This window comes from Pristis pectinata, chromosome 3 (genome assembly GCF_009764475.1).
Source record: "Pristis pectinata isolate sPriPec2 chromosome 3, sPriPec2.1.pri, whole genome shotgun sequence".
Taxonomy (NCBI): Eukaryota; Metazoa; Chordata; class Chondrichthyes; order Rhinopristiformes; family Pristidae; genus Pristis; species Pristis pectinata.
Window position 1 is genome coordinate 141,754,102 of NC_067407.1, and position 14,783 is coordinate 141,768,884.

Here is a 14,783-nt window from a genome sequence, read left to right on the forward strand (position 1 = left end):
GAAGGATAACAGAATAACAGCAGAGGGAGAGGAGCTGTGGTAATGGGAGGGGGCAGGGCAGGAGTCCGGTGGAACACGGGCCACACCCAGTCCGTGTTACAGCAGCAGATTTGTATTTTATATCAGTGTGTTCATTTGTTCTAATTATTCGGATGTCCAGTTGCGTTCGATCTTTACTATCCAGGTCCAGGAGGTTCATGGCTAATCTCAGATTTTTGGCAAATTACTGTCCAGGGACTAAGGTGCTTATCAGCTGAGGAAACAGGTCCCAAGAATTAGTAGTACGTACCATCAGAAGAGGACGGTTACCAAGAATTAATATGCCTATCAGCAGGAGAAAACGGTCCGAGGATTAAGGTGTTTGTCGTTAAATAACTCGTGTTTTCTCCTCATTCTGTTTATCTAATGGAGATTACTTGTAGATGAGGCCTTACTAGATGTTGAAAAACATGGTATAAATATTAGAAGACACACAGAGAAGACGCTGGAGGATCTCAGCGGGTCAGACAGCATCTGTGGAGGGAAATAAACAGTCGACGTTTCGGGTCGAGACCCTTCATCAGGACTGGAAAGGAAGAGGGCAGAAGCCAGGATAAGAAGGTGGGGGGAGGGGGAGGAGCACAGGCTGGCAGGTGACAGTGAGTCCAGGTGAGAGGGGGAAGGTGGGTGGATGGCAGGGGTTGGGGGTGTGTGGGAACGATGTGAGAAGCTGGGAGGTGATAGGTGGAAGGAGGCAAAGGGCTGACTGCACTGTGAGGGAGGAGCGGTACTGAGGGAGGGTCACATTGTGGGAGGAGTAGTACCGTCGCCCTGTGGAAGGGGCAGCACTGACACCCCGGCCACCTGTCACTTCTGTGGCCAGGAGGAGACGGTGTACCACGCGTGCGCGGAGTGCGAGAGGTTGCAGCCCCTCTTCGAGTACCTGCGGGGGCTGCTGCTTAAGTTCTGGTTACACTTCAGCCCGGTGCTGTTGGTTTACGGGCACCCGGTGCGGCGCGGGGAGGGGCGCGCGGCGGATCTCCTGGTGGGTCTCCTGCTGGGCCTGGCCAAGCTGGCCATCCACGGGACGCGGCGGCGGGCGGCCGAGGGTTCGGGCAGGTCGGCCTGCCTGCCCGTCTTCCGCGCTTACATGCGCGCGCGGGTGTCATTGGAGCGGGAGCACGCGGTCTCCTCGGGCGCCCTGGCCGAGTTCCGCGCTCGGTGGGCCCCTCAGGGGATCGTGTGTGTGGTGGACGAGACGGACGCGATTCTGGTGTGAAGTGTCGTGCGTTTTGCGGTTGCAGGCGTAGCGTTGCGCAGGTATTGGTTTCGGCCAGGTTGTTTCTTTCTGTACTCGATGCAGCGTGTCTGCTGTTGGTTGTTTTGTAGTGTTTTTTAACGAATAAACGTTTTGTACAAAAAAAAGGGGCAGTACTGACACCCCGGCCGCCTGTCACTTCTGCGGCCGGGAGGAGACAGTGTACCACGCATACGCGGAGTGCGAGAGGTTGCAGCCCCTCTTCGAGTATCTGCGGGGGCTGCTGCTGAAGTTCTGGTTGCACTTCAGCCCGGCGCTGTTGGTCTACGGGCACCCGGTGCGGCGCGGGGAGGGGCGCGCGGCGGATCTCCTGGTGGGTCTCCTGCTGGACCTGGCCAAGCTGGCCATCCACGGGACCCGGCGGCGGGCAGCCCAGGGTACCGGCAGGTCGGCCTGCCTGCCTGTCTTCCGCGCTTACGTGCACGCGCGGGTGCATTTAGAGAGGGAACACACGGTTTCCACGGGCACCCTAGCTGAGTTCCGCGCTCGGTGGGCCCCTCAGGGGATCGCGTGTGTCGTGGACGGTACGAACGCGATTCTTATTTGAAGTGTCGCGTGTCGCGTTGACGGGTGTAGCGTCGCGTGTATGTTTCGTTAGTATTAGTTTGCATTCTCTACCGTAGTATGTCGTTGCGTAGTTTCTTCTTTTCTATATTAGATGTAGAGTATTGACACTGGTTGTCTTTTGTAGTGCTTTTAGTGAATAAACGTTTTTTATTAAAAAAAAGGGGCAGTACTGAGTAGGCTCTCCTATCAAACTGATGTGTTTGTAAAAATCCAAAAGTGCAGTTGTAGGGAATGTTGGGCAGTGGAGGAGTGTGGGTTTCATCTTGTGGGCTGGAGTAGTTTTCTTCTTGGAAGGACAGTGTTTCGTCAGGTGTTGGCGTCTGTGTTCCGAGTGCTGTGGGAGGGACGGCACTGGTATTTCATCACACAGACTGTCTGCTTATCAGGAGAAGACTCCTTTCTCCGCACTTCTCTTTTGCGGGACTAATTACTGGTGCGCCCTGCTGGTTGTGTCGCTGTTTATCGCACCAGCAGTGTTTTGTGATCGCTGACTGCGTAGTGCCTTGTCATGACGGGCTGTAAAGGCTAAGATGGCAGGGTCTATGCAGCAGTTGCAGCTCCTGGAGGCGTGGCTCCTGCAAAGATGTCACCTTTCAGTCTGTTGACTTTATAAAATGCTGTGCGCAGTTCTGTGCCTCCGTCGGTCGGTCTGGACGGTGGTTTACAGGCCATGTCCAAGACTGTGGAGGGCAAAGCGAGTGTTGTTGCGTTTACTAAGACGTTCGGTAAAATGGTATTCTTTTTGTGGTCTGAGATGGAAAATAATTTGAAGAGCCTGTGAAATATGCAATAAAGGCTAACTGTAAAAAAAGGGGTGGTACTGAGGGAGTGTCACACTGTGGGATGGGCAGTACTGAGGCAGGTCATGGGTTTGAAAATCCCCATGAGAACGGCTTGACTGTCTGAGAACACGAGTGGGCTGTTTCAGACTGAGAAATTTCGTCATCCAGAGGGTGATGAATCTTTGGAATTTTCTACCCAGGAGAGCTGTGGAAACTCAGTCATTGACCATTCAAAACAGCGATGGATGGGGTACTGGACATTATGGGAACCGAGGAATATGGAAATAGTACAGGTAGAAGATCAGCCCTGATCTTGGTGATTGGTGAGGCAGCCTCAAAGGGCTGAATGGCTACTCCTGCTCCTAATTCTTATGTTTTGCTGCCTTCCAACCACGATGTAAATATTATTATTAATATTATTAACCAGAAATATTATTTGCTGATTGATTTTCACGCTTTGTTTACTAAATTATTGAACATTCTTTCCACTGATCTAAAAGTCCAGACCTGTTATGGAACAGAAGGAAGTCATTGGCCTCAGCGAGTGTGCTGCCACAGATCTGGCCTGGCAGGTAACGAGAATGTGATAACGAGGCAGAAGGATCTTGAGTGCCGCTCGCTCGGGGCCAGTCACGAAATGTATGAGAGCTACAGAACAGTGAGAGATAGATCAGACCCTCTTCACTTTGCGGGCTTGTTGGAACACGGAGCAGTGAACAATCAGACAGGGAGATGGTATGCACCCTGGATCCCACAATACTGGCAAACATTGCAGTGGGGCGGTCACAGAAAGGTGTGTTGATCCAGGAATCAGAGGGCCTGGCATTAGCTCTGCTTCTGCATCCAACATACACAGAAGGAAGGGTTATGACTCAGACCATTTACTAAGGGTTTGTCACAGAGCTGGCTGATAAAGTCAAGGATTTTATAATTACTCCCAGGTGAAAATGTACAAACTGATTGGCTGGCAGATTCTGTGCTGTTTTGATTGGAAAGGAAAGCTTGGACAACCTATGGCCAAGCTGGAGAGGTGGGGCGGGGGGGCTGCTAGTCAGCATACAGCACACTTGCCTTCATTGGTTGGGTGTTGAGTATAAAAGTCAGGAAGTCATGTTGCAGCTGTATCAAACTTTGGTTAGGCTACACTTGGAGCGTTGTCTGCAGTTCTGGTCACCACAGTGTCGGAAGGATGTGGTGGCTTTGGGGAGGGTACAGAAGAGGTTCACCACAATGTTGCCTGGATTAGAGAGTAATAGCTATAAGGAGAGGCTGAAGAAACTTGGGTTGCTTTTCTAGAGTGTCAGAAGCTGAGAGGTGACCTAATAGAAGTTTATAAAATTGAGAAGCAGAGATTGGATGGATAGTCTGGGGTGGAAAGGTCAAATACAAGAGGGCAACACACACAAAATGCTGGAGGAACTCAGCAGGTCAGGTAGCATCCATGGAGGGAAGTAAACAGTCAATGTTTTGGGTCGAGACCCTTCATCAGGACTGGAAAGGAAGAGGGCAGAAGCCAGAATAAGGTGGTGGGGGGAGGGGGAGGGGCACACGCAGGCAGGGGAGAGGTGAGTTCAAGTGAGAGGGGAAGGTAGGATGGTGGGGGGAGTTGTAAGAAGCTGAGAGGCGATAGGTAGAAGAGGCGAAGGGCTGAAGAAGGAATCCGGTGGGAGAGAGCATTGGACTATGGAATAAAGGGAAGGAGGTGGGGAATAGATGGGCAGGTCACGAGGGCAGGGGAGGGGAAAGAGAAGGGGGGAGGGGGCCACAGGAATGAGGAAAGATAAAGGAAGGAAAAACGGGGGTGGGGGGGGTTAGAAGACGGGAGGGGTTAGAGAAATCGATGTTGAGGCCATCAGGTCGGAGACTCCCAAGGCAGAATATGAGGTGTTGTTCCTCCTACCTACATCTGGCCACAACGTGGCAGTAGAGGAGACCGTGGACAGACATGTCAGTGGGGGAGTGGGATGTGGAATTGAAGTGGGTGGCCACAGGGAGATCCTGGCTGTTGCAGTGGAAGGAGCGAAAGGTGCTCGACGAAGCGATCACCCAATCTGTGTCAGTCTCACCAATGTAGAGGAGGCCGCACCAAGAGCACTGGATGTAATAAATTACCCCCTCGGACTCACAGGTGAAGCACTGCCTCACCTGGAAGGACTGTCTGAGGCCCTGAATACTTGGGAAAGCAGCCAATATAATGAAGGACCCCTCCCACCCCGGACATAGTCTCTTCTCCCGTCGGGCAGAAGATACAAAAGGTTGAGAACACGTACCACCAGGCTCAGGGACAGCCTCTGTCCCGCTGTTATCAGATTGATAGCTGAAATTCACTGCCAGAGGAGGTGGAATAAGATAATTACTGTAATTAAGGGGCATATAGACAGGCACTCAAATAGGCAAAGCATGGAGGGATATGGACCCAATCCAGGCAAATAGGATTAGAGCAGAAGGGCAAAAATGGTCAGCATGGACATGGTGGGTTGAAGGGCCTGTTTCTGTGCTGTATGACTCCATCGCTCTATGATAAGATCCTGACGGGCCTTGACAGGGTGGGTAGAAGAGGATATTTCCTCTCAAAGAAGAATTAGGAATTTAGGAGTGAGTTTAAAAATAAGAGCCTGTTCATTTAAGCCAGAGCAGAAAATGTTTTTCTTTCAGATGGTCAGCCTTGGTGAAGCAGCCAGCATAATCAAAGACCCCACCCACCCAGGACACACTCTCTTCTCCCATTGGGCAGAAGATACAGGAGCCTGAGGGCACATACCACCAGGTTCAAGGACACTTCTATCCCACGGTGATAAGAATATTGAACGGTGCCCTTATACGATGAGATGGATTCTTGACCTCACAATCTACCTTGTTTGACCTTGCACCTTATTGTCTACCTACAATGCACTTCTTCTATAGCTGTGACACTTTATTCTGTATTCTGTTATTGTTTTATCCTGTACTACCTTAATGCACTGTGTAATGAATTGATCTGTACGATCGGTATGCAAGACAAGTTTTTCACTCTGCCTCGGTACAAGTGACAATAAACAATTACCAATGTTTTTGGAACTCTCTTTCTCGAGGAACAGTGGACGTCTTTGGTTATTCTCAAGGCAGAAGTAGATATATTATCTATAAGAAAGGGGTGAAGGAGGTGGGAGGGAATGTGGTGTTCAGGTTAGTCACATCAGCCACGATCTTATTGAATGGGGCAGCAGACTTTAGGGGCTGAGTGGCTGACTCTTGCTTGTAACTTGTGTTGCACGTGACCATTCTGTGCAGTCATGCGATCAAACTGGATCACAGACTTGAACCTACTACCTTCTGACAGGGGAGGGAGGAGCGAGTTGGTCACACCTAAGGTACAGGCAGAAAGGAGTTGGGTGACCACAAGCAAGGGAAAAGAGAGTAGGCAGAGAGTACAGGATTCCCCTGTGGCCATTCCCCAGGAAAACAAGTGTACCGTTTTGGATACTGTTGGGGGGATAACCGTTCAGGAGAAAGCAGCAGCAGCCGCCAGGTCTGTGGCACCGGGACAAGCTCTGAGGCTCAGCAGGGAAGGGTGAAGGCAGACAGGACTCTAGTGATAGGGGACTCGATAGTCAGTGGGGAGGACAGGAGATTCCTGTTAATTGGAGTAGGTTGTTTGCAGGCAAAGGGACTGCGAGCAAGTGGAAGGCTCTTAAAGGTGAGGTCGAGAGAGCTCGAGGTCTGCATGTTTCTGTTAGAGTGAAGGGCAAGGCTGGCAGGAGTAGGGAACCCCAGATGACGAGGGATATTGGGGACCTGGTCAAGAAAAAGGAGGCAGCATGGGCCAGGTACAGGCAGCTGCGATCAAGGGAGTCCCTGCAGCGGTACCGGAGATGCAGGGGTGTACTCGAGGCGGAAATCAGGAGGGCAGAAAAGGGGGTATGAGATAATTACTCACAGTGGGATTCCCAGTCGCTGACCTGCTCTTGTAGCCACACTGTGTATGGCAACTCCAGGTCAGTTTCTGACCCAGCGTCAGAGTTTAAGAGCCTTGTGAGTACACCGGACCAGTACACCAGTGAGATTTCAAGGCAGGCGGTGAAGCAGAGTATTGCAGATGTGGGATTGGCTAATTGGGAGACCAAGCAGCCAATAAAAGAGAGGCAGGTTATAGCAGAGCGGCCATTGTCGGAGTGGGCCAGTGTGTGAGTGGGGAGGCTTTGGCTCAAGAGGCTTTGGCTCAAGAGGCTGAGCAAGAGGCCCAGGTCATGATATAGTCAGAACAAGTAAAGAGGTTCTGCTGAAGGAATATGAGCAGCAAGGATTAAATTAAAAAGCAGAACTAAAAAGGTAATAATCTCTGGATTACTATCTGAACCACATGCTAATTGGTTCAGAGCCAACAAGATTGAAGTAGTAAATATGTGGCTCAAAGATTGGTGTGGGAGAAGTGGGTGTGAATTCGTAGAACATTGGCACCAGTACTGGGGAAAGAGGGAGCCCGTCCGATGGGACAGGCTCCGTCTGAATCGTGCTGGGACCAGAGTCCTGGGAAATCACATAACTAGGGCTGTAGATAGGCCTTTAAAGTAAACAGTGGGTGGGTGGGTCCAACGGCATGGAAAGTTGTGGAAAACATTAGAGAAGGTGAGCACAGGAGGAGTTTTCAAAGTCTCCAGAATAAAAAATAGGGCATGGTTTCAGAAGGGTTAGGAATCTAACTTCAGGCAACACAGAGACGACTTTGAGAAGGGGGGGGGGTGATGAAACCAGGACTGAGGGGGTGGTATTTGAATGCACCCAGTATACGTAACAATGTAAGTGAGTTTACAGTGCAGATCGAAATTGTCGGCCACAATGTCGTCGGCATCACAGAGACGTGTCTGGAAGAGGATCAGAGCTGAGAGCTAGACAGTTAAGGATACGCATCCTATAGAAAAGGCAGGCAGGTGGGCAGAGGGAGAGGGGTGGCCTGTGGGTGAAAAATGAAATTAAATCAATAGCAAGGAGCCATATAGGACCAGAAGATGTAGGATCTTCAAAGTTGAGGAACTGCAAAGCTAAAAAGACCCTGATGGGAGTTATGTACAGGCCTCCAAATAGTCAAGATGAGGGGTACAAAATACACCAGGAGGTAGAAAAGGTGTGGGAGAAAGGCAACGTTACAGTGATCATGCCTTCAATGTGTAGAAGCATTATAAATCACATGGACTGGATGGGTGACACCCCAGGGTTCTGAAAGAGGTAGCTGAAGAGATTGTGGGGGCTTTAGTAGTGATCTTTCAGGAATCCCTGGAATCAGGGAGGGTCCCAGATGACTGGAAAGTTTCAAATGTGACACCCCTGTTTAAGAAGGGAGGGAGGCAAAAAGACAGGAAATTATAGGCCTTTTAACATACCCACAACTCCTAACCCGTACGTCTTTGGAATGTGGGAGGAAACCAGAGCACCCGGAGGAAACCCATGCAGTCACGGGGAGAACGTACAAGCTCCTTACAGACAGCGGCGGGAATCGAACCCGGGTCGCTCGTGCTGTAATAGCGTTACGCTAACCGCTACACTCCCCACACTGCTAAGAATCCTGCCATTAACCTTGCACTCCACCTTCAAGTTCGACCTTCCAAAGTGTATCACTTCACACTTCTCTGGATTGCACTCGATGTGCCACTTCACTTCTCTGCCCAGCTCTGCATCCAATCGATATCCCATTGTAACCTACAACAACTTTCTTCACTATCTAGTACACCACCTTCGTGTCACCTGCAAACCTACCAACCCACCCTTCCACTTCCTCATCTTCTATAAAAATCACAAAGAGCGGGGGTCCCAGAACAGATCCCTGCGGTACACCACTGGTCACCGACCTCCAGGCAGAATGTTCTCCATCTACCACCACCCTCTGCCTTTGGTGGGCAAACCAATTCCGAATCCACACAGCCAATTCTCCATGGATCCCGTGCCTCATGACTTTCTGGATGAGCCTACCATGGGGAACCTTGTCAAATGCCTTAGTAAAATCCATATACACCACATGCACCTTCATCGATTTGCTTTGTCACCTCCTTGAGAAAGGCTTTGAGGCACGACCTGTCCTTCACAAAGCCATTTGATTATCCCTAATAAGACTATGCTTCTTCAAATGGTCATAAATCCTGTCCCTAAGAATCTTCCCCAATAGTTTGCCCACCACTGACATAAGACTCACTGATCTATAATCAGTCAGGGCTCTTGAGAGTTATAAGGTAGCCAGGAAGGAGCTTAAGAAGGGACTTAGGAGAGCTAGAATGGGACATGAAAAGGCCTTAGTGAGTAGGGTTAAGGAAATCTGTCAGGTGTTCTACACGTATGTGAGGAACAAGAGAGGCGGCATGGTAGCGTAGCGGTTAGCGCGATGCTATTACAGCACCAGTGATCGGGGTTTGATTCCCGTCACTGTCTGTAAGGAGTTTGTGCGTTTTCCCGTGTCTGCGTGGGTTTCCTCCGGGTGCTCCGGTTTCCTCCCACATTCTAAAGACGTACGGGTAGGTTAATATGGGTTTAAAATGGGCGGTGCGGGACTCGTTGGGCCGGAAGGGCCTGTTATCACGCTGTAAATAAAAAAAGTAATTCCCAAGATTATCCCTACTCCCTTTCTTTAAGAATGGAACAACATTTGCCACCCTCCAATCCTTCGGTACAACTCCTGTGGCCAAGGTGGATGCAAAGATCATTGTTAATGCTCCAGCAATCTCTTCCCTCACTTCCCATAGTAACTTGGGGTATATCCTGTCTGACTCCAAGGATTTATGCTTTTTAGTAGCTCCAACACTGCTTTTTTCTTAACCTCGACATGCTCCAGCATATTAGCCTGTCTTACACTGACCTCACATTCATCTGATTCACTCTACCTGGTGAACACTGAAGCAAAGTATTCACTAAGGAACTCCCCTACCTCCTCCACCTCCAGACACATTTTTCCCCACTTATTCCTGAATGGTCCTACCCTCACCCTAGTCATCTTGTTCCTCACATACATGTAGAATGCCTGACAGATTTCCTTAACCCTACTTGCCAAAGCCTTCTCATGTCCCCTTCTAGCTGTCCTAAGTCCCTTCTTAAGCTCCTTCCTGGCTACCTTATAACTCAAGATCCCTGACTGATTTTGCTTCCTGAACCTTAAATATGCTTCCTTCTTCCTCTCGACTAAATATTTCACCTCTCTTGTCACCCATGGTTCCTTCACCTTACCCTCCTTTCTGTCTCAGTGGGACGAACATATCTCGAACCCCATGCAAGTGGTCCCTAAACAACCTCCACATTTCTGCGACGCATTTACCAGAGAGCATCTGTTCCCAATTTACACTCCCAAGTTCCTATACCATCGTAATTTGCCCTCCCCCAATTAAATACTTTCTCATAATGTCTGCTCCTATCCTTGACCATGGCTATGCTAAAGGTCAGGGAGTTGTGTTCACTATCCCCGAAATGCTCGCCCACCAAGAGGTCTGTCACCTGGCCAGGTTCATTGCCTAGTACTAGATCCAGTAATGGCCTCTCTCCTCGTTGGCCTGTCCACATACTGTGCCCGGAATCCTTCCTGTACACACCTAACAAATTCTGCCCCAGCTAAATCCTTTACACTAAGGAGGTGCCAATCAATATTAGGGAAGTTGAAGACACCTATGACAACAACCCTGTTATTTTTGCACCTTTCCAAAATCTGCCTACTTATCTGCTCCTCAGTGTCCTGGTGGCTATTTGGGAGACTATAGAATACTCCCAATAGAGTGATCGCTCCCTTCCTGTTTCAAACTTCCACCCACACTGACTCAGTAGATGATCCCTGCACAACATCCTCCTTTCCTACAGCTGCGATACTATCCCTGATTAGCAATGCCACGCCCCCACCCCTATACCTCCCTCCCTATCCCTTTAGAAACATCTAAACCCTGGAACATCAAGGAGCCAATCCTGCCCTTGCGATAGCCAAGTCTCTGTAATGGCCACAACATCTTAATCCATGTCCTGACCCGTGCTCTGAGTTCAACACCCTTATTCTTAATACTTCTCACATTAAGGTGAACACATTTCAACCCATCCCACTGACTGCATTTATGCCCCGTCCCCAGCCTATCCCTCACAGTCTCTCTGCACATTGCATCTACTTCTACACCAACTGCTCCATCATCTGACCTCACACTCTGGTTCCCATCCCCCTGCCAACCTCGTTTAAACCCTCTCCCAACAGCTCTAGAAAACCTGCCCACAAGGACATTGGTCCCTCTCGAGTTCAGATGTAATCTGTCCCTTTTGTACAGGTCATGCCTTCCCCAGAAGAGATCCCAGTGATCCACAAATCTGAAACCCTGCCCCCTGCACCAACTCATCAGCCCCGCATTTGTCTGCCAGATCTTCCTATTCTTACCCTCACTGGTGCATGGCACAGGCAGCAATCCAGAGATTACCTCCCTTGAGGTCCTGCTTTTTAGCTTCCTACATAACTCTCAATCTCACTCTTCATTACCTTATCCTATCTATGTCGTTGGTACCAATGTGGACCATGGCTTTTGGCTGCTCACCCTTCCCCTTAAGAATGTTGTGGATTTGATCCGAGACGTCCCTGACCCTGGCACCTGGGAGGTAACATACCATCTGGGAGTCTCATTCTTGTCCACAGAATCACCTGTCTGTCCCCCCAACCCATGAATCCCCTATCACTATCGCACTATCACATTCCTCTCCCCACCCCCACCAACCCCACTTCCTTTCTGAGCCACAGAGCCAGACTCAGCACCAGAGACCCAGCTGCTGTGGCTCTCCACTGGTGACTCATCCCCCCCCCCCCCCCCACAGCGTCCAAAACGATATACCTGTTATCAAGGGAAATGGTCACCGGGGTGTCCTGTACCGACTGCCTGTTCCTTTTCCCTCCCCTGACGGTCACCCAACTACCCACATTCCCCACCCTGGATGTAACTGCCTCCTGGTAACTCCTATCCGTCATCTCCTCAGCTTCCCGAATGATCCAGAGTCCATCCAGCTGCAGCTCCAGCTCCCTAACGTAGTATGTAGGAGCTGCAGCTGGACGCACTTCCTGCAGGTATGGTCAGCAGGGACACTGGAGGTCTCCCTGACTTCCCACATCCTACAGGAGGAGCAGACCTGCCCTGACCGCCAGTCCCACTGTTCTGTACAAAGAAAATTACAAATAATAGAGAAAGAAAGAGGGGCTGCCAGAAGCCTCCACTCACCCACACCCCGATGCCTCTGGAGCCAAAGCCTCAGCTCCCCACTCCAACACTGACCACTCACACAATGGTTGATCCACTTGACCCTATCTTCTTTTTATTGGCAGCTGCTGCCTAATTATCCAATTAGCTAATCAACAGGCCCATCAACTCACCACAGCAACAGCAACAACAACAACAACAACAACAACAACAGGCTTACCTTTTTAAACTGCTCGCCGCTCTCGTTCTCACTCTCACTCTAATTCTCGCGGTACTTACCACGGCAACGAGACTTCCCGCTCCCGTACTTGTAGTACTCACCACAGCAACAAAAACAACAACAATGGGCCGACCTAGTTTGCCCTCTTGATTTGCTTCTTGAGTACACTCCTGCATCCCTTATACTCCTCCAGGGATTCACTTAACCCCAGTGCCTGTACCTGACCCATGCCTCCTCCTTTATCCTGACCAGGGCCTCAATATCCCTCGTCATCTGGGGTTCCCTGCTCCTGCCAGCCTTGCCCTTCACTCTGACAGGAACACGCAGACCTTCAGCTCTCACTACCTCACCCACTTGCCTGTGGTCCCTTTGCCTGTAAACAACCCACTCTAATCAACCTTTGCCAGCTCCTGTCTCATACCGTCATGATTCGCCTTGCCCCTATTTAGAACTTGAACCTGTGGACCAGTTCTGTTCCTTTCCATAACTGACTTGTGGGCTGCCCCCAGAACACTCTACACAAAAAGATGCATTTCACTGTGCGTTTCAATGTACATGTGACTAATGAAGAAATCTTAAAATGGTGTATTGTCCTTCATATATGGTGTATTGTCCTTCATCAATCGAGGAATTGAATTTAGGAGCCGTGAGGTATTGTTGCAGCTATATAGGACCCTGGTCAGACCCCACTTGGAGTACTGTGCTCAGTTCTGGTTGCCTCACTACAGGAAAGATGTGGAAGCCATAGAGAGGGTGCAGAGGAGATTTACAAGGATGCTGCCTGGAATGCGGAGCATGCCTTATGAAAGCAGGTTGAGGGAACTTGGTCTTTTCTCCTTGGAGAGACGGAGGATGAGGGGGGACCTGATTGAGGTGTATAAGATGATGAGAGGCATTGATTGGGTAGATAGTCAGAGGCTTTTCCCCAGGGCTGAAATGGTGGCCACAAGAGGACACAGGTTTAAGGTGCTGGGGAGTAGATATAGAGGAGATGTCAGGGGTAAGTGGTGAGTGTGTGGGATGGGCTGCCGGCAACGGTGGTGGAGGCGGATACGATAGGGTCTTTCGAGAAACTGTTAGATAGGTACATGGAGCTGAGTAAAATAGAGGGCTATGGGTAAGCCTAGTAATTTCTAGGGTAGGTACATGTTCGGCACAGCTTTGTGGGCCGAAGGTCCTGAATTGTGCTGTAATTGTTCTATGTTCTATGTTATCTTAATTTAAAACTCATAGAACTATGGTCACTGGTCCCACTGTCACCTCCGTCACCTGCCCCGCCCTATTACCCAAGAGTAGGTCGAGCTTTGCCCTCTCCCAAGTAGGGCCCTCGATATATTGCCTAAGGAAACTTTCTTGAACACACTTGACAAATTCCACCCCATCTAAGCCTTTAACACTGTGGCAGTCCCAGTTTATGACGGGAAAGTTAAAATCCCCTCTACCATGACAATCCTATCATTGCAACTCTCCACAACCTCCTTGCATATTTGTTCCGCTAATTCCCGTTGATTATTGGGGGTCTATAGTCCAACCCCAACAAGGTGATCATCCCCTCTGTGTATCTCAGCACCACCCATGAAGCCTTAATGGATGATCCCTCAATAATTTCATCTCAGACTACTGTCGTGATGTTCTCCTTAATCAGAAATGCAGCTCCCTCTCCTCTCTTTCCTCCACCTCTATCCCGCCTGAAGCATCTGTACCCTGGAACATTGAGCTACCAGTCCTGTCCCTCCTTCAGTCATGTTTCTGTAACGGCTATCACATAACATCCCAGTCCCACGCAGCTATCCAGGCCCGAAGTTTAGTTTCAGTAAAATAAGCTTACTGAAGAAAGAAGCTCACCTAAGGTTTAGAAAGCAAGGATCAGACAGGGCTCTGGAGAGTTACAAGGTAGCCAGGAAGGAGTTTAAGAATGGACTTAGGAGAGCTAGAAGGGGACATGAGAAGTTCTTGGCAAGTAGGATTAAGGAAAACCCCAAGGCCTTCTAAACGTATGTGAAGAATGAGAGGATGACCAGAGTGAGGGTAGGACCGATCAGGGGTAAAAGAGGAACCATGTGCCTGGAGTCAAAAGAGATATTAGTAAGGCGTTTGATAAGGTTCCTCATGGAAGGCTTATTCAGAAAGTCAGGAGGCATGAAATCCAGGGAAACATGGCTGTGCGGATTCAGAATTGGTTCGCCCATAGAAGACAGAGGGTGGTGGTAGGTGGAGTGTACTCTGCCTGGAGGTCGGTGACCAGTGGTGTTCCGCAAGGATCTGTTCTGGGACCCCTGCTCTTTCTGATTTTTATAAATGACTTGGATGAGGATGTGGAAGGGTGGGTTAGTAAGTTTGCTGATCGTACAAAGGTTGGTGGTGTTGTGGATAGTGTAGAAGGTTGCTGTAGATTACAACAGGATATTGATAGGATGCAGAGCTGGGCTTTGAAGTGGCAGATGGAGTTCAGCCCGGAAAAGTGTGAAGTGATACACTTCGGGAGATCAAATTTGAAGGCAAAATACAAGGTTAATGGCAGGACTCTTAGTAGTGTGGAGGAACAGAGGGATCTTGGGGTCCACGTCCATAGATCCCTCAAGGTCGCCGCGCTGGTTGATAGGGTTGTTAAGAAGGCGTATGGACTGTTGGCCTTCATTCGTCGGGGTATTGAGTTCAAGAGCCGCGAGGTGATGATGCAGCTCTATAGAACTCTGGTTAGACCACACTTGGAGTATTGTGTTCAGTTCTGGTGGCCTCATTATAGGAAG

At 49.7% G+C, this 14,783-nt stretch overlaps 1 long non-coding RNA gene across 1 annotated transcript; it reads left to right on the plus strand.

Annotated features, from left to right (window-relative positions):
* Positions 1-507: 507 nt before the first annotated feature.
* Positions 508-5,666, plus strand: LOC127568708 (uncharacterized). Its single transcript, XR_007956058.1, has 3 exons — positions 508-648; positions 3,147-3,218; positions 5,302-5,666. It is a non-coding gene; the product is annotated as an uncharacterized LOC127568708 (long non-coding RNA).
* Positions 5,667-14,783: the final 9,117 nt, after the last annotated feature.